The 18,895-nt window shown below is 39.1% G+C and overlaps 1 protein-coding gene across 5 annotated transcripts in view; it reads right to left on the bottom strand.

Annotated features, from left to right (window-relative positions):
• LOC143677347 (uncharacterized) overlaps window positions 1-18,895 on the bottom strand; it is an 84,902-nt gene that overhangs the window by 25,038 nt on the left and 40,969 nt on the right. The window lies entirely within an intron of this gene.

The raw sequence follows: 18,895 nt of genomic DNA, 5'->3' as shown, positions 1-18,895 counted from the left end.
CAAGGCTCTGGGTATGTATTTTTGACACCTAACAGAGTTTTGTGGAATTAAAAGGTACAATGATATTGGCTGGTTGTTCCTAGATGCACTAGATACATTTATAAAGAAAGGGAATGAGCTGAAGCCTAAAAATCTGTAACCAAAGTACCATATGAAAGATGTAAAAGTTTCTACATGTGCCTGAAGGAAAATCTCATTTCCTCTGATCACTGATTTGAGATCTCTGAGAACCAGACCCAGAATCTCACTCTGTAAGTTGTAGAATTACAACATAAACTAAATTCTCAAACTTTACAGGGTGTCAGATGTCAAAGTGGGGACACTGGTTGGAAAGGAATGGGATCTTAAAAATTGGAATGGGGTTATATGGATTGACAGTGATGGCAGTGGGGACATGAAACCCTAGATTCTGCTGAGTCTTTTGCTAGATACCTATAATGGTCTGCCCTAAAGGGTCACTCCAAACTTCCCTGAGGAGAACTACTTGACCTCCAGCCTGCCTTGAGGAAAGAGCTTCAGACCTCCAATTTGCCTTGAGAAATCTGCCATCCAACCTTCACCTGAAGAAATTAAACGTACAGTGTGTGATAAACCTGTAACCACCTGTTTCATCAGATCAAACTGCCACAGAATGTCCTGAGGTAACTGGCTTGAAAGACTCTAATTATTTTCATGACCCATCCCAAGTACCCCTCTGTTTTAGTTTCCTACAGCTTCTAGAATGCAATATACCAGAAATGGACTGGTTTGTATAAAGGGGATTTACTAAGGTATAAGTTTAAGCTCTAAGGCCAAAAAAATGTCTGAACTAAGGCATCCAGAGAAGGATAACTTTACTCTAAAGCAAGGCCAATGTCTGTCACATGGGAAGGTCTGAGATCCTCACTCCCAGTTTGCTGCTTCCAGCTTCTGATTCCAGTTACTCTCTCCAAGTATCTGTGAGCCTTCATTTAGCTTCTCTGGGACAAAACTCTTAGTTTAGCATCTTTGGGACTGGAGATTTCTTCTCTACAAGCATCTATATCCTGTTTTCATACAGCTCTCTATAGCAGCTCTGCAAGAACATCTAAATACCTTTCTCCAAAATGTTTTCCCTTATAAATAACTCCAATAAACTAATCAGACCCACCTTGAATGAGTGGAGGTCACACATTGATGGAAATAATCCAATCAAAAGTCACTTGTGCAGTTGAGTGGATCACATCTCCATGGATACAATCTAACCAAAAGGTTCCACCCTAAACAATGTTTGTCCCCACAAGATTACATCAGGATTAAAAGAACATGTCTTTTTGGAGGGGTACATAACAGTTTCAAATCAGCACACCCTCCTTCTTTTCTTCCAGACCTACAGCTACAATAAATTCCCAACAGGCCCTGAAAGGAGATGCACAAAGTGTGATCCATGAGGAGGCATGACGTACTTCAAAAGAACTGCAGAGCTTTCCAATTTATACAAACAGATCAGGGGAATATGTGTGGGAATGAATTTTAATCGTATGAGATAACAGTAGAAGGAAAATAAAACTGGATCAGACTGAATTTATTGATATGAGTCCATTAAACAGAGATTCTGGATTCAATGTAGTTCAAGGGCTTACTAATGGTTTTAAAAGTTCGGGTGGTGGGCTGAAACATGGATTGCACCGTGGCCAACATTATAAGGTCAAAATGACAGAACTGCCCTGGTATAATGAAGATGAAGGCATCTAAAGGTTTAGAAAGATTGGGATGTTGGAGCAGATTTATCATGGAAGATGTGCACATCCACTCCAGGAATGTCAAGAGGATACACCTTTCACCAGGTCTGTAAGGTATAAATTTGTGAGATTAACTCCATCATCTCTGAAGGGCTCTGTAGGGAACTGGGATGGCCTGAGACCTGGCATCATGGGATTAAGGAAGACTTCTTGACCAAAAGGCGGAAGAGAGAAATGAAACAAAATAAAGTTTCAGTGGATGAAAGATTTCAAACAGAGTGGAGAGATTATCCTGGAGGTTATTCTTATGCATTATATAGATATCCCTTTTTGGTTTGTGATGTATTGGAGTGGCTGGAGGGAAGTACCTGAAACTGTTAAGCTGTGTTTCAGTACCTTCATTCTTTTTTTAAAATTAATTAATTTATTAACTAAAAAAAATTAACAACAAATGAACTAAAACATTATGTGATCATTTCATTCTACATATATAATCAGTAATTCACAACATCATCACTTAGTTGCATATTCATCATTTCTTAGAACATTTGCATCAATTCAGAAAAAGAAATAAAGACAACAGAAAAACAAATAAAACAATAGAAAAAAAAGATTATACATACCATACCCCTTACCCCTCACTTTCATTATCACTAGCATTTCAAACTAAATTTATTTTAACATTTGTTCCCCCTATTATTTATTTTTATTCCATATGTTCTACTCATCATTGACAAGGTAGATAAAAAGAACATCAGATACAAGGTTTTCACAATCACACAGTCACACTGTGAAAGCTATATCATTATTCAATCATCATCAAGAAACATGGCTACTGGAACACAGTTTTACATTTTCAGGCAGTTACCTCCAGCCTCTCTATTACGTCTTGAATAATAAGGTGATATCTACTTAAGCGCAGCAATAACCTCCAGGATAACTTCTCGACTCTGTTTTGAATCTCTCAGCCATTGACACTGTCTCATTTCACTCTTCCCCCTTTTGGTCTTCTCAATCCCTTGATGCTGAGTCTCAGCTCATTCTAGGATTTCTGTCCCACGTTGCCAGGAAGGTCCACACCCCTGGGAGTCATGTCCCATGTAGACAGGGGGAGGGTGGTGAGTTTGCTTGTTGTATTGGCTGGAGAGAGAGGCCACATCTGAGAAACAAAGAGGCTCTCTTGGGGGTGACTCTTAGGCCTAAATTTTAAGTAGGCTTGACCTATCTTTTGTGGGGTTAAGTTTCATATGAACAAACCCCAAGACTGGGGGCTCAGCCTATAGCTTTGGTTGTCCACACTGCTTGTGAGAATATCAAGAATTCAACTTGGGGAAGTTGAATTTCTCCGTTCTCACCATTCCCCGAAGAGGACTCTGCAAATACTGTTCCACTCACTGATCAAATCACTCTGGTATTCATCAGGGCATCACTCTGGAGAAACCAACAAAATCTCATGTCCTACCCAAGATTCCAAGTACTTATGGTATTCAATCAAGCTATCTACATAAGTCATATTAGGAAATGCACTAGTCAAAATATAAATTTTGTACCAAATAAACATTTTTTGCTTTAGTCTCACACATAAGGTGAAGGTGAAATTTTAAAATATTAATTACCATCTATTTTCAGCATCCTGCAGTAATGACATTCCTTTGTTCTTCCTTATGCACAAACATTTTAAAAATTTCAGTACCTTGATTCTTGAAGATAACTGGTTAAAGATAAAATGTTTACAATGTGACAGTGTGAGCCAGGACAACTCTTGGAAGAGCAGGGGCTCTGAATGGCCAGAGCAATTTTGAAAAATAATAACAAAATTCGGGGACTCAAATTTCCAGGTTTCAAATTGTACTACTAAGCTGCAGTAAGCAAAACACTATAGTACTGCCATCAAGATAAGCAAATAGATGGATGAAACAAAATTAAAAGTACAGAAATGGACCCACATTTCTATAGTTAAGTACATGCAATGGGAAAATAGCCTCTTCAATAAATGGTTCTGGGCAAACTGGACATCTACAGGCAGGAGAATGAAGTTGAATTCTTAGCTCACATCATCTACATGAAAATGGATGAAGGACTGACATGTAAGAGCTAAAAATAGAAAACTTTTAGAAGATATAAATAGGGCAAATACTGATGACGGTATTTGGCAATGGATTCTTACATGCTAGCAAAAGCATGGACAACAAAGGAAACAACAGGTAAATTTGCCTCATCAAAATTAAAAACCTATGCCTCTATTTTATGTGTGATTGTGACTATTGTGGTATATATATAGTGTGCTGGTTTAAAAGGAAATATGACCCCTAGAAAATCCATGTTTTAACCAAAATCCCATTTCATAAAGGTAGAATAATTTCTATTCAATACTGCATGTTTGAAACCGTAATCAGACCATCTCCCTGGATGATGTGATTTAGTCAAGAGTGGTTGCTAAACTGGATTAGGTGACAACATGTCTCCACCCATTTGGGTGGGTCTTGGTTGGTTTACTGGAGTCCTATAAAAGAGGAAACATTTTGAAGAAAGAGATTTGGAGAGAGCAGAGAATGCTGCAGCACCACAAAGCAGAGAGTCCACGAGCCAGCGATGTTTGGAGATGAAGAAGGAAAACGCCTCCCGGGGAGCTTCATGAAACCAGAAGCCAGGAGAGAAGAAGCTAGGAGATGACACCGTGCTCGCTATGTGTCCTTCCAGATGAGAGTGGAACCCTGACCGTGTTCACCATGTGCCTTTCCAGATGAGAGAGAAACTATGACTGTGTTTGCTGTGTGCCTTTCCATGAGAGAGAAAACCCTAAACTTCACCGGCCTTCTTGAACCAATGTATCTTTCCCTAGATGGCTTAGATTGGATATTTCTATAGACTTGTTTAATTGGGACATTTTCTTGGCCTTAGAACTGTAAACTAACAACTTATTAAATTCCCCTTTTTAAAAGCCATTCTGATTCTGGTATATTGCATTCCAGCAGCTGGCAAACTAGAACATATTATATGTGAATATATTTCAGAAAGAGCTCCAGTTTAAAAAAAAACGAGTGTCATACAAATGGAATCAAACAGCAAAGAGAAAAAAAATACACTATTGACATCTCTTACCTAAAAAGTTAAAGAAGAATGTCATGGTTACATTGCATTTCATCATGCTGATGTACAGTCATTAACCTAGCAAATCCATTAGTACTGAGTTGTTATATTTATATTATATAAATATATATATACATATACATTTAATATTAGATATTTAATATTTATATTAAAGGTATAAGTGCATATTCTTACATACAAACGAAGCATATAGTTCATCTGTTAATTTAACGATGGAGAACAAACTCTGTTAAAAAAATCTCCTTATTTGATTACTTCTTATTTCTGCTTTTCTTTTTCTAGGCTTCTTTTTCTCAACTTATTTCCCTTTCACTTTTTTATATATTTTTCTTCTAGCATCTTGGGTAATCATTTAGTTCATTTAGTACTAATTTTACCTTAAAGTTTTGGAATTCAAATTTTTCCTTTTCCTTTTCAGAATTCCTAAGCAAAACCACTTCTTTCATTAACTTATGCTTAGGGGATTGTACATGCCAGGCCAAAAATGGGAAGAACAAAAACTGAAGCCTGGCACCATAACTTTTTCTGGTGTTCATTATTAAGTTAAGCTTTCTCACTCATCCGTCGTGACTAGATCTTTAAGATAGAGGACCAATTAACCTTTGTTTTGGTATTTTAAGACTCACTATTAATCAGAGTAAAACTCAGAGCCCAAATTCGAGCTGGCAGTTCTTCAAACAGATGAGAATAAGGGAAAGGCTATTATAAGAAAATATATGGAATACTTATACCAACAAGGGCAGTGGAATTGGTCAAAATCAAGTACATCAAGGGCAATCTGCAGAGGGTAACTGAGGTGGGAGGATGGTAGGGAGAGAAGGGAGCAATGCTTTATCCACAAGAGGGTTGAAATCGCAAGGGAATCCAAAGCAGATGGAGAGAGAAGAGTGAAGAGGCAAAAAAAAGGAAGGGAGAGGGAAGAAAGAATCTAGGAGGGGATGTGGTGGATGCTGTCCGTTTAGTTCCTACCCAGAGATATTGAGACCCCAATCTTTGTGCTAAGCCAGCTAAAGCAACACTTATATTGACTGAAGGCAAAGAACTTCATATCCTTGTCCCTCCCAGGACACTGAAGGAAGTTTCTGCCCCTGCAGAGGTGCTCCAAATCATGAGACACTTATTGGGCTTTGCTCATGACAGCTTCTCATGACAATACCTCCGGGAGAGGAGGTAGGAGCTTAAACTGTCAGGGGAGACAGTACAAGGAGTATAATGCTAATATTACCAAGACACTGTGTTGAGGGTAGACTGCCCTCTGCATTGCTGTCAACCATCTGCAAAGGAATAAAGACAGAAAGGCAAAAGAACAGAACCAAGAAGGAGAGATTAAAATGGCAGCAATGTAAGACAGCTACTGAAAACTTCTCCCAAGAGATTCAATGAAAACAACAGCAAATCTCCATTGCTCAGAACACTGGAGGAAGATAAAGACTGGAGAAGGATCCCAGAAATACTGAATCAAAGAAAGAGAAAAATATCAGATACGAAACTTCCATCCCAGACTGCCAGTCCTCTTCCCACTCCCTTGCTTAGTAAGCAACTTGGGATGTTCCCAGAGGCAACAGCCAGAATTCCTCACACCTCCCTCTGTGTATACCAACAGTAAAATCACTCACAGCAGTTAAGACAGATCGCCACCTATATTCAGAAGTAGAGACCCAACAGGGACCCATGGCAGAGGGCAGAATATAAGAGAGTATTAAGGAGGAGCTCTCAAAATAGAGGATTACAGAGGGAACAACAAAATATACTCATTTCCCTAAAGTAGCAAGTAGCCAAGTAGAAACTGTCAGAATCAATTGTTTGGGGATGTGGGAGACAGGGTATTTCAATGCACAGGTCAGTGTGAGAAGAAGAGACTGAGAAACAGGGAAGATATGGGAATTCTGGTCATGGCTCCTGGTACCCTTCCCAACCCAATAGAAGCAGTAACAGCAGCCAGCCTGATCCTGGCCTGGAGGAAGGCAGCAGATGAGGGTAGAAGTGGAAGTCCTCTGCTCCAAGTACAAAGGGAATCACAACCCAATGCTGAGTCAGATATTGGCTGGCAAAGTGGAAACAGAGGAACCCACCCAATCAGTCACTGAATTCCATGAGTTAAAAACTTCTAAGGAAGTAATCAAAGAGGACCATCTGCTGGGCAGGCTGGAAAGTGCAGATAAAAGGCAGAGCTTTTCCAAGCCTCTCCAAATCCAAACCCAGGCCCATTGGAGCTGGTCTTCATCCCCTGCACAGGTACCCAGTCCTGTTTTAGCTGAGAAATACTGGTAACCCAACTGTTAAAGCAGTTTCCTAATATAAACTCAGGCAACAAATATATCCTAGACAAGAGAAGGAAAGAAATCTTCAGAACACATCATCAAAATAATGAGATGACCAATTATCAGCAAAAGATCACAAGGCATACTAAAACACAGGAAAAAATAACCAGTCAAAGGAACTAATCAAAAAGGCAGAGAAGACACAGAATCCGGAACAACTAATCAGGATGTTCAAAAAACTCTTGAATCAATTCAAAGAAATGAAGGAAAATATCATGGATATTAAGAAGTCACATGAAGAACATGAAGAATTTGAAAGAACACATAGAAAAATAACAGATATTATGGAAATAAAAGATACTGCAGATGAAATAAAAAACATACTAGGGACACAAAATAGCAGACATGAAGAGGTAGGAGCATCAGCAGGCTTCACAAAAAAGCAACAGAATTCTAACACAAAAGAACAAATGGAGAAAAAAATGGAAAAATTTGAGCAGGTTCTAAAGGAAATGACTGACAACACAAACACACAAATATACATATCATGGATGTCCCTGTCCCATAAGGAGAAGAGAAGGGAATGGAGCAAGGAAGAATACCCAAATAAATAATAGCCCAAAGTTTCTGAACTCTTGTAAATAAAAGACAAAAATATGCAAATCCATGAAGCCTAATGTACTCCAGACAGAATAAATAAATCTGAATAGATCCACTCCAAGACACACACTAATCACACTGTCAAATGCCAAGGAGAATGAGAAAATTCTGAAAGCAGCAAAAGAAAAGCAATTCGTCACATGGAAGGGAAGCCAAACAAGACTAAGTGCTGATTTCTCATCAGATATCATGAAGGCAAGAAGGCAGTGGTATGACATATTTAAGATGATGAAAGAGAAAGATTCCCAGCCAAGAATTTTCTACCTGCAAAGCTGTCTTTCAAAAATGAGGGACCTTAAAAAGAGAAAAAAAAATAGACCTGACAAATAAAAACCAAAGGAAAAGAGGGATGAATCACCAACTGGCTTTACAGCATTAATCTAGAACATTAACGGATTAAACTTCTCAATCAAAAGACACAGATCAGCAGGATGTATTAGAAAATATGATCCCTCTCTATATATGCTGTCTACAAGAGACTCATCTTAGACCAAAAGATGCAAATAAGTTGAAAGTGAATGGAGGGAAAAAGCTATTCCACACAAGTGTAACCAAAAGAAAGCTGGGGTAGCTATACTAATGTCCCACAAAACAGACATCAGCTACAGCAATAAGTGAAATAAGGGCACTATATATTAATAAAAGAGGCAGTTCACCAAGAATTTACAGTCATAAATATTTATGCACCTAAGACAGGTGCCCCAAAGTACATGAGGCAAACACTGAAAAAACTAAGGGGAGTAACATACATCTCTACAAAAATAATGAGAGACTTCAATACCCCATTTTCTCCAGTAGATTTTAGAACATCTAAAGAGATCAATCAGAACACAGTAAACTTAAATATTACAATAAATGAACTAGACCTAAGACAAGACATATGTAGTACACTGCACCACAAAACAGCAGGATATACAATCTTGCCAAGTTCACATGGAACATTCTCCAGCATAGATCACAGGCTGGGGCACAAAATAGGTCTTCATACAATTAAACAGACTGAAATTATACAAAGTGTTTTCTCTGATATAATGGAATGAAGTTGGAAATCAATTACAACCATGGAACCAGAAAAGTCACAAATATATGGAGGTTAAACAACACCCTCTTAATACAATCAGTGAGTCAAAGAAGAAATTGCAAGAGAAATCAGTAAGTATCTTAGATAAATGAAAACTAGAAGACAGCATATCAAAACATGTGGGATGCAATGACGGCAGTAATGAGAGGGAAATGTACAGCCTTAAATGCCTATATCTTTTTCTATCTGCCAGAAATGCAAAGGAGGCAAAGACTTTGGGTGGAAGATTAATGAAAAGGGTAATTGTTTCCTTAACTATTAAAACTGGCCCAGAGTTGCTAAAAGATGTTTTTGTCTTGGTTGTTTCTCACAAGACGCTCCTTTTCCCTTTAATCAAATGGTCTTCCTCAGTCATCAGGTAACTTCATGGAATGAAAATAAGGGTTTTAGGCAATTGGTGGACTGACCCCATAACCAATTCAGTTCACCCAGGTGTCAAATGCAAGACAGATGACAGGCAAGCTTGCTTTTATCTTTATATCCCCACCTCAACAACACCTAGAATTGAACTAAACCATTGAAACTGGACTTTATAGGCATACAGGGAACACAGGCAGTAGAGGGAGCCAGGAAGGCTTGAAAGGGAATCAAATGGCTTCTGTTATCAAAATCTTCCCTTAACTCTACTCTGGAAAATATTTTCTATAGGTGGGTTTGGCCAAAATTGCAATAGATATTTACTCATATACAGAATCCAAAACACTACCTCCACAAACCACACTAGCCACTGCTCTCTAATGCCACAAATAAATTGTATAACATTCCCCAATCCTAACCACAGTAGGGTTATGGATGTGGGGAGCATTAGGAATAACATATGTGCAAAACATTATACAAAAATTAAACAAAACAGAGCCGACCCGCCCGCCCTTCTTCTCCCCTCTTTCTCCGCCGGCCCGCCGCGCGGCGCCCACGCCCCGCAGCAGTCGACCCGCCCGCCCTCCTTCTCCCCTCTTTCTCCACTGGCCCACCATGCGGCGCCCACGCCCCGCAGCAGCCGACCCGCCCGCCCTCCTTCTCCCCTCTCCCCCCTCCTGCTCCGGCGGCTCTCCAACCACCACGGTGCCCTCTTCCGCCTTCACCGGCTCCTCCGCTACCAGCCTCGACAGCCTTGCCGCCCTCACCTTTCCTCCTCCAGAACAGCTACTGGGGGAGTGGAGACAATACAGAGCAGCTCCCAGAGCCACGACGGAGATCAAAGGGACAGCGTACCCCATCCTGGAACGGCTGACTGTCTGGGAGAACCAGCTCCGGTGAGAACACCGAGGGACGCGGGCTTTCCTGGGCGGGGGACGGCAAGCGGCCGGAGTCCCTCCCTTCCTCCTTCCAAGGCCAGCTGGCAGAATTGGGCAGGCGGTCCCCTCAGGCCGCGGCGGCTGGCGTCCACACCACGCGAGGCCCCCCAGACCAACTGAAAGAGTTGGGTCAGATATCCCCAGACTGCGGAGAACGGTGACCAGGGGGTCCCTTCCAAACACGTGACTCCCCAGTCTGCCTGGGAACAGTGCACTCTCCCGGGCTGCAACAGCTGGCGCCCTTCTGCCACGCCTGGTGCCCCGGGCTGACTAGGAAATTTGGTCGGGCGCTCTCACGTGCTGCGGCGGCTGGCGACCCTCCCCGCGTTCGGACCCCCGGGCCGGCTGGCACTCTTCCAAGACGCTTCGGCTGCCAAACCTCCCCTACGGCAAGAGTTTTCCAGAGTTAAAGGACCCACAGCAACTTTTACTGGTGGATCCCGTAGACAAACGTGTGCCACGAGCGCCATCTACTGGGCAGGATAAGAAAAACAGAACCCAGAGATTTCACAGAAAAATCTTACAACCTGTGGGGTCCAACACTCAGGGAAATCTGACTAAATGCCCAGATGCCAGCAGAAGATAACGGATCACGCTCAGAAAATTGAAAATATGGCCCAGTCAAAGGAACAAACCAATAGTTCAAATGAGATACAGGAGCTGAAACAACTAATGCTGAATATACGAACAGAAATGGAAAACCTCTTCAAAAACGAAATCGATAAATTGAGGGAGGACATGAAGAAGACATGGGCTGAACATAAAGAAGAAATAGAAAAACTGAAAAAACAAATCACAGAGCTTATGGAAATGAAGGATAAAGTAGAAAAGATGGAAAAAACAATGGATACCTACAATGATAGATTTAAAGAGACAGAAGATAGAATTAGTGATTTGGAGGATGCAACATGTGAATTCCAAAAAGAAACAGAAACTATCAGGAAAAGAATGGAAAAATTCGAACAGGGTATCAGGGAAATCAAGGACAATATGAACCGCACAAATATACGTGTTGTGGGTGTCCCAGAAGGAGAAGAGAAGGGAAAAGGAGGAGAAAAACTAATGGAAGAAATTATCACTGAAAATTTCCCAACTCTTATGAAAGACCTAAAATTACAGATCCAAGAAGTGCAGCGCACCCCAAAGAGATTAGACCCAAATAGGCGTTCCGCAAGACACTTATTAGTTAGAATGTCAGAGGTCAAAGAGAAAGAGAGGATCTTGAAAGCAGCGAGAGAGAAACAATCCATCACATACAAGGGAAACCCAATAAGACTGTGTAGATTTCTCAGCAGAAACCATGGGAGCTAGAAGACAGTGGGATGATATATTTAAGTTACTAAAAGAGAAAAACTGCCAACCAAGACTTCTATATCCAGCAAAATTGTCCTTCAAAAATGAGGGAGAAATTAAAACATTCTCAGACAAAAAGTCACTGAGAGAATCTGTGACCAAGAGATCAGCTCTGCAAAAAATACTAAAGGGAGCACTAGAGTCAGATACAAAAAGACAGAAGAGAGAGATATGGAGAAGAGTGTAGAAAGAAGGAAAGTCAGATATGATATATATAATACAAAAGGCAAAATGGTAGAGGAAAATATTATCCAAACAGTAATAACTCTAAATGTTAATGGACTGAATTCCCCAATCAAAAGACATAGACTGGCAGAATGGATTAAAAAACAGGATCCTTCTATATGCTGTCTACAGGAAACACACCTTAGACCCAAAGATAAATATAGGTTGAAAGTGAGAGGTTGGGAAAAGATATTTCATGCAAATAACAACCAGAAAAGAGTAGGAGTGGCTATACTAATATCCAACAAATTAGACTTCAAATGTAAAACAGTTAAAGACAAAGAAGGACACTATATACTAATAAAAGGAACAATTAAACAAGAAGACATAACAATCATAAATATTTATGCACTGAACCAGAATGCCCCAAAATACGTGAGGAATACACTGCAAACACTGAAAAGGGAAATAGACACATATACCATAATAGTTGGAGACTTCAATTCACCACTCTCATCAATGGACAGAACATCTAAACAGAGGATCAATAAAGAAATAGAGAATCTGAATATTACTATAAATGAGCTAGACTTAACAGACATCTATAGGACATTACATCCCACAACAGCAGGATACACCTTTTTTTTCAAGTGCTCATGGATCATTCTCAAAGATAGACCATATGCTGGGTCACAAAGCAAGTCTTAACAAATTTAAAAAGATTGAAATCATACACAACACTTTCTCGGATCATAAAGGAATGAAGTTGGAAATCAATAATAGGCGGAGTGCCAGAAAATTCACAAATACATGGAGGCTCAACAACACACTCTTAAACAACAAGTGGGTCAAAGAAGAAATTGCAAGAGAAATTAGTAAACACCTAGAGGCGAATGAAAATGAAAACACAACATATCAAAACTTATGGGACGCAGCAAAGGCAGTGCTAAGAGGGAAATTTATTGCCTAAATGCCTATATCAGAAAAGAAGAAAAGGCAAAAATGCAGGAATTAACTGTCCACTTGAAAGAACTGGAGAAAGAATAGCAAACTAATCCCAAAGCAAGCAAAAGGAAAGAAATAACAAATATTAGAGCAGAAATAAATGAAATTGAAAACATGAAAACAATAGAGAAAATCAATAAGACCAGAAGTTGGTTCTATGAGAAAACCAATAAGATTGATGGGCCCTTAGCAAGATTGACAAAAAGAAGAAGAGAGAGGATGCAAATAAATAAGATCAGAAATGGAAGAGGAGACATAACTACTGACCTCACAGAAATAAAGGAGGTAATAACAGGATACTATGAACAACTTTACGCTAATAAATACAACAATTTAGATGAAATGGACGGGTTCCTGGAAAGACATGAACAACCAACTTTGACTCAAGAAGAAATAGATGACCTCAACAAACCAATCACAAGTAAAGAGATTGAATTAGTCATTCAAAAGCTCCCTAAAAAGAAAAGTCCAGGACCAGACGGCTTCACATCTGAATTCTATCAAACATTCCAGAAAGAATTAGTACCAACTCTCCTCAAACTCTTCAAAATAATCGAAGTGGAGGGAAAACTACCTAATTCATTCTATGAAGCCAACATCACCCTCATACCAAAACCAGGCAAAGATATTACAAAAAAAGAAAACTACAGACCAATCTCTCTAATGAATATAGATGCAAAAATCCTCAATAAAATTCTAGCAAATCGTATCCAACAACACATTAAAAGAATTATACATCATGACCAAGTAGGATTCATCCCAGGTATGCAAGGATGGTTTAACATAAGAAAATCAATTAATGTAATACACCACATCAACAAATCAAAGCAGAAAACTCACATGATCATCTCAATTGATGCAGAGAAGGCATTTGACAAGATTTAACATCCTTTCCTGTTGAAAACACTTCAAAAGATAGGAATACAAGGGAACTTCCTTAAAATGATAGAGGGAATATATGAAAAACCCACAGCTAATATCATCCTCAATGGGGAAAAATGGAAAACCTTCCCCCTAAGATCAGGAACAAGACAAGGATGTCCACTATCACCACTATTATTCAACATTGTGTTAGAAGTTCTAGCCAAAGCAATTAGACAAGAAAAAGAAACACAAGGCATCAAAATTGGAAAGGAAGAAGTAAAACTATCACTGTTTGCAGACGATATGATACTATACGTCGAAAACCCGGAAATATCCACAACAAAACTACTAGAGCTAATAAATGAGTACAGCAAAGTAGCAGGCTACAAGATCAACATTCAAAAATCTGTAGCTTTTCTATACACTAGTAATGAACAAGCTGAGGGGGAAATCAAGAAACGAATTCCATTTACAATCGCAACTAAAAGAATATAAAATACCTAGGAATAAATTTAACCAAAGAGACAAAAAACCTATATAAAGAAAACTACAAAAAACTGCTAAAAGAAATCACAGAAGACCTAAATAGATGGAAGGGCATACCGTGTTCAAGGATTGGAAGACTAAATATAATTAAGATGTCAATCTTACTAAACTGATCTACAGATTCAATGCAATACCAATCAAAATCCCAACAACTTATTTTTCAGAATTAGAAAAACCAATAAGCAAATTTATCTGGAAGGGCAGGGTGCCCCGAATTGCTAAAAACATCTTGAGGAAAAAAAACAAAGCTGGAGGTCTCGCGATGCCGGAGTTTAAGGCATATTATGAAGCCACAGTGGTCAAAACAGCATGGTATTGGCATAAAGATAGATATATCGACCAATGGAATCGAATAGAGTGCTCAGATATAGACCCTCTCATCTATGGACATTTGATCTTTGATAAGGCAGTCAAGCCAACTCACCTGGGACAGAACAGTCTCTTCAATAAATGGTGCCTAGAGAACTGGATATCCATAAGTAAAAGAATGAAAGAAGACCCGCATCTCACACCTTATACAAAAGTTAACTCAAAATGGATCAAAGATCTAAACATTAGGTCTAAGACCATAAAACAGTTAGAGGAAAATGTAGGGAGATATCTTATGAATCTTACAACTGGAGGCGGTTTTATGGACCTTAAACCTAAAGCAAGAGCACTGAAGAAAGAAATAAATAAATGGGAGCTCCTCAAAATTAAACACTTTTGTGCATCAAAGAACTTCATCAAGAAGGTAGAAAGACAGCCTACACAATGGGAGACAATATTTGGAAATGACATATCAGATAAAGGTCTAGTATCCAGAATTTATAAAGAGATTGTTCATCTCAACAACAAAAAGACAGCCAACCCAATTACAAAATGGGAAAAAGACTTGAACAGACACCTACCAGAAGAGGAAATACGGATGGCCAAGAGGCACATGAAGAAATGCTCAATGTCCCTGGCCATTAGAGAAATGCAAATCAAAACCACAATGAGATATCATCTCACACCCACCAGAATGGCCATTATCAACAAAACAGAAAATGACAAGTGCTGGAGAGGATGCGGAGAAAGAGGCACACTTATCCACTGTTGGTGGGAACGTCAAATGGTGCAACCACTGTGGAAGGCAGTTTGGCGGTTCCTCAAAAAGCTGAATATAGAATTGCCATACGACCCAGCAATACCATTGCTAGGTATCTACTCAAAGGACTTAAGGGCAAAGACACAAACGGACATTTGCACACCAATGTTTATAGCAGCGTTATTTACAATTGCAAAGAGATGGAAACAGCCAAAATGTCCATCAACAGAAGAATGGCTAAATAAACTGTGGTATATACATACGATGGAATATTATGCAGCTTTAAGACAAGATAAACTTATAAAGCATGTAATAACATGGATGGACCTAGAGAATATTATGCTGAGTGAGTCCAGCCAAAAACTAAAGGACAAATACTGTATGGTCCCACTGATGTGAACGGACATTCGAGAATAAACTTGAAATATGTCATTGGTAACAGAGTCCAGCAGGAGTTAGAAACAGGGTAAGATAATGGGTAATTGGAGCGGAAGGGATACAGACTGTGCAACAGGACTAGATACAAAAACTCAAAAATGGACAGCACAATAATACCTAATTGTAAAGTAATCATGTTAAAACACTGAATGACTATTATTAAACACTATTATTACTACTTTTATTTCTTTTCTCTATATTAACATTTTATATCTTTTTCTGTTGTGTCGCTAGTTCCTCTAAACCGATGCAAATGTACTAAGAAACGATGATCATGCATCTATGTGATGATGTTAAGAATTACTGAGTGCATATGTAGAACGGTATGATTTCTAAATGTTGTGTTAATTTCTTTTCTTTTTTTTTCTTTCTTTCCGTTAATAAAAAAAAAATTAAAAATTACACAAAACAAAACACAGTAGTCATGCCCAAGGACTTATCCCCACAAATTAAACACATGGCCCAGTGACTGGATCTCCTGGCCAAATCCCATTGTTATTTAGAGGACACTGTGCTAGAAGACTGCACAGCTAGATCATTTATTGGACTAGAGTGATCAGTGGACTCACTAACACATCTTGCTTCATGTGGGTAGATCACACTAATCAAATCTTACGAAGAGCAAGGGGCATGCATCAAGGGCCCATGATGCCAATCTACTGACTAGAGAGATTGAATATATCAAAATTTTCTCCATTTTGGATCTAATCACCTAGATTTCCCCCAGGATATGGGCAGAATGGCTGTGAACAGGATTTGAAATCCTATTTTGTGTACTGGATTCTCAGTCATTAGATGCTTTATCATGGGCTCCAAACTCAGGAATTACAAAATAAGGACAACTTATAACACAACATGGGTCCAGGGGACGCACAGTTGTATAAATGGACAAAAGATCATCCCTGTATCTCTCATGCTGTTTACTTCTTATAACAAAGAACCGTTAGTGCACAGCCCACTGACACCAAACTCAAATCTTATATACCCAATAGTTTAAATATATATAGGCCAAATGGGCATTTTGTAGCCATTTAGAACCTGCCTCAGTTGCATACCCCACAGAACAGCATCCAACATCTGCTAACCATAGATAACACAAATCCTATAGCTATAAAAAAAAATACTCAAATTGCTGCTGCCATTGGCATTCTCTGACACTGAGACTTCCTAACTTGTACTGATTGATATCACATATACATGTAAGTCCCCTCTCCAGTTATCTCATCTGGGTGTTCCCTTGGCCTGCCCCCCTTCTGGATGGTGACCTCAATGACTTTGGAAAGTTTCTCACTAGTAGGAAGTTCTCCAGACATGCAACCCTGCCCAGGTGCCATCCAATAAAGTTTGCTGTGTGTTGCTGCAATATCCCGATCCTTAAACTCACCAAAATGTGACATTGAATCATTTACTACTCAATCCTCAGAACAATTTAGGGTCTGGAACTCTGGAACCCTCAATAAACTTTTGTAAATAAAGGAAATATTTGATGAGTAAATGGACAAGGTAATTCAGAGTAATGATCCTTCTACTACATGACAAATTTATATCAACTATGCCTAAACGTTTTTAAGTTTCACTTCCCTTAAGGATAAGATTGGTGTCATGGCCCTTCTCCTTAGCTATTCACATATACCACCATAGGGAAATATGCCATAGCCACCATCTAGTGCTTTACACACTCTATAGGTCTGACGCAACAACCCATTAACTTGAGTTGTAGAAGCAGTTATTGAATAGAGCCTGTAACACATAGTGCAGAGCTCCTGCCCTTTCCATAGTGACCTCCAAACTGCACATTGAAAGAATTATACATGGGCAGGCCACGGTGGCTCAGCAGGCAAGAACGCTTGCCTGCAATGCCAGAGGACTCAGGTTCGATTCCCAGTGCCTGCCCATGTAAAAAAAAAAGAAAAAGAATTAATTATATACCACAACCATATGGGGTTTATACCAGGAATGTAAGGATGGTTCAACATAAGAAAATGAGTTAATGTAATGCAGCATATTAATAAATTGAAAGGAAAAAATCATATGATCATCTCAATTGATGCTGAAAAAGCATTAGACAAAATTCAACATCCTTTTATGATAAAAAGACTTAAACAGGTAAGAATCAAAGATAACATCCTCAACATGATAAAAGGCACATATGAAAAACCCATAGCCAGCATCATACTCAATGGGGAGAGGCTGAAAGCTTTCCACCTAAGATCAAGAATGAGAAAAGGATGCCTTCCATCATGACTATTATTCAACATTATACTAGAAGTTCTAGCAAGAAGAATTAGGCAGCAAAAAGAAATGAAAGGCATCCAAACTGGAAAGAAAGAAGTAAAATTTTCATTATTTGTAAATGACATGATAGTATATTTGAAAAACGCTGAGATATCTACAACAAAGTTACTTGAGCTGATAACCAAATTCAGCAAGGTGGCAGGTTATAAAATTAATGTGCAAAAATCAGTAATGTTTCTCTATACAAGCAATAACCTATCTGAGGAGTCAATTATGGAAAAAATTCCATTCAAAATAGCAACTAAGAGAATCAAGTATCTAGGAATGAACTTAACTAAGTGCATTACTTAGGATTCTCTACAGAAACAGAATCAACAGGAAACACTCATGAATATAAAATTTATAAAAGTGTCTCACATAAACATGGGAATGCGAGTCCAAAACCTGCACAGCAGGCTTATTACAGATGGAATCAGCTGTGGATGCAGCTGACATGATAATGATTTATTTCTATGAAATGTCCTCATTGCAACAGACAGGCCAGCACTTGCCCAACCAGACAAACAGGTACCATCACTTGGCCAAGTTGACGCATGAACCTGACCATGACAGTCCACCCCTTCTCAACCTGGCAGCTATACATATCACCTTAAACCACACCTAAATTCAAAATAAAAAACATTAAAACACACATTTTTTCTTTCACCTAACAATACTCAACTGTCCTTCATATAACTGGAAAGACATTAAATCTTTCCAGAATAGGGTGCAAGCCCTTGGGTAATATTCATTCTTAAACTTGATATCTTACAACTTAAATAGTATAACATGAACACAACAGCATTATAGTCCTCGTTTCTGCAACTGATCACATAGTCGTAGTTCATATTTATCACTACCTTCTTCCACTACCCATTCCATGTTCGCTTTACCCTCAGCAAGCACTTCAGGTAGCCATGGTTCTTTGCCTGGTGGGGTGACCCAAACCTTCATTCCTGAAGTTTCAGAGTCACTGGTAATCCTGCCTGGACTGGGTTGTTGCAGTTTCCATCGATGTTAATCACAGGGCATGGCAGAACTAAAAGATGCCCTAGGGGATCTCCTATATTCCA

This window comes from Tamandua tetradactyla, chromosome 3 (assembly GCF_023851605.1).
Source record: "Tamandua tetradactyla isolate mTamTet1 chromosome 3, mTamTet1.pri, whole genome shotgun sequence".
NCBI lineage: Eukaryota > Metazoa > Chordata > Mammalia > Pilosa > Myrmecophagidae > Tamandua > Tamandua tetradactyla.
Note: the sequence above shows the minus strand (reverse complement) of the source record. Positions and strands in the feature narration are given on the sequence as shown.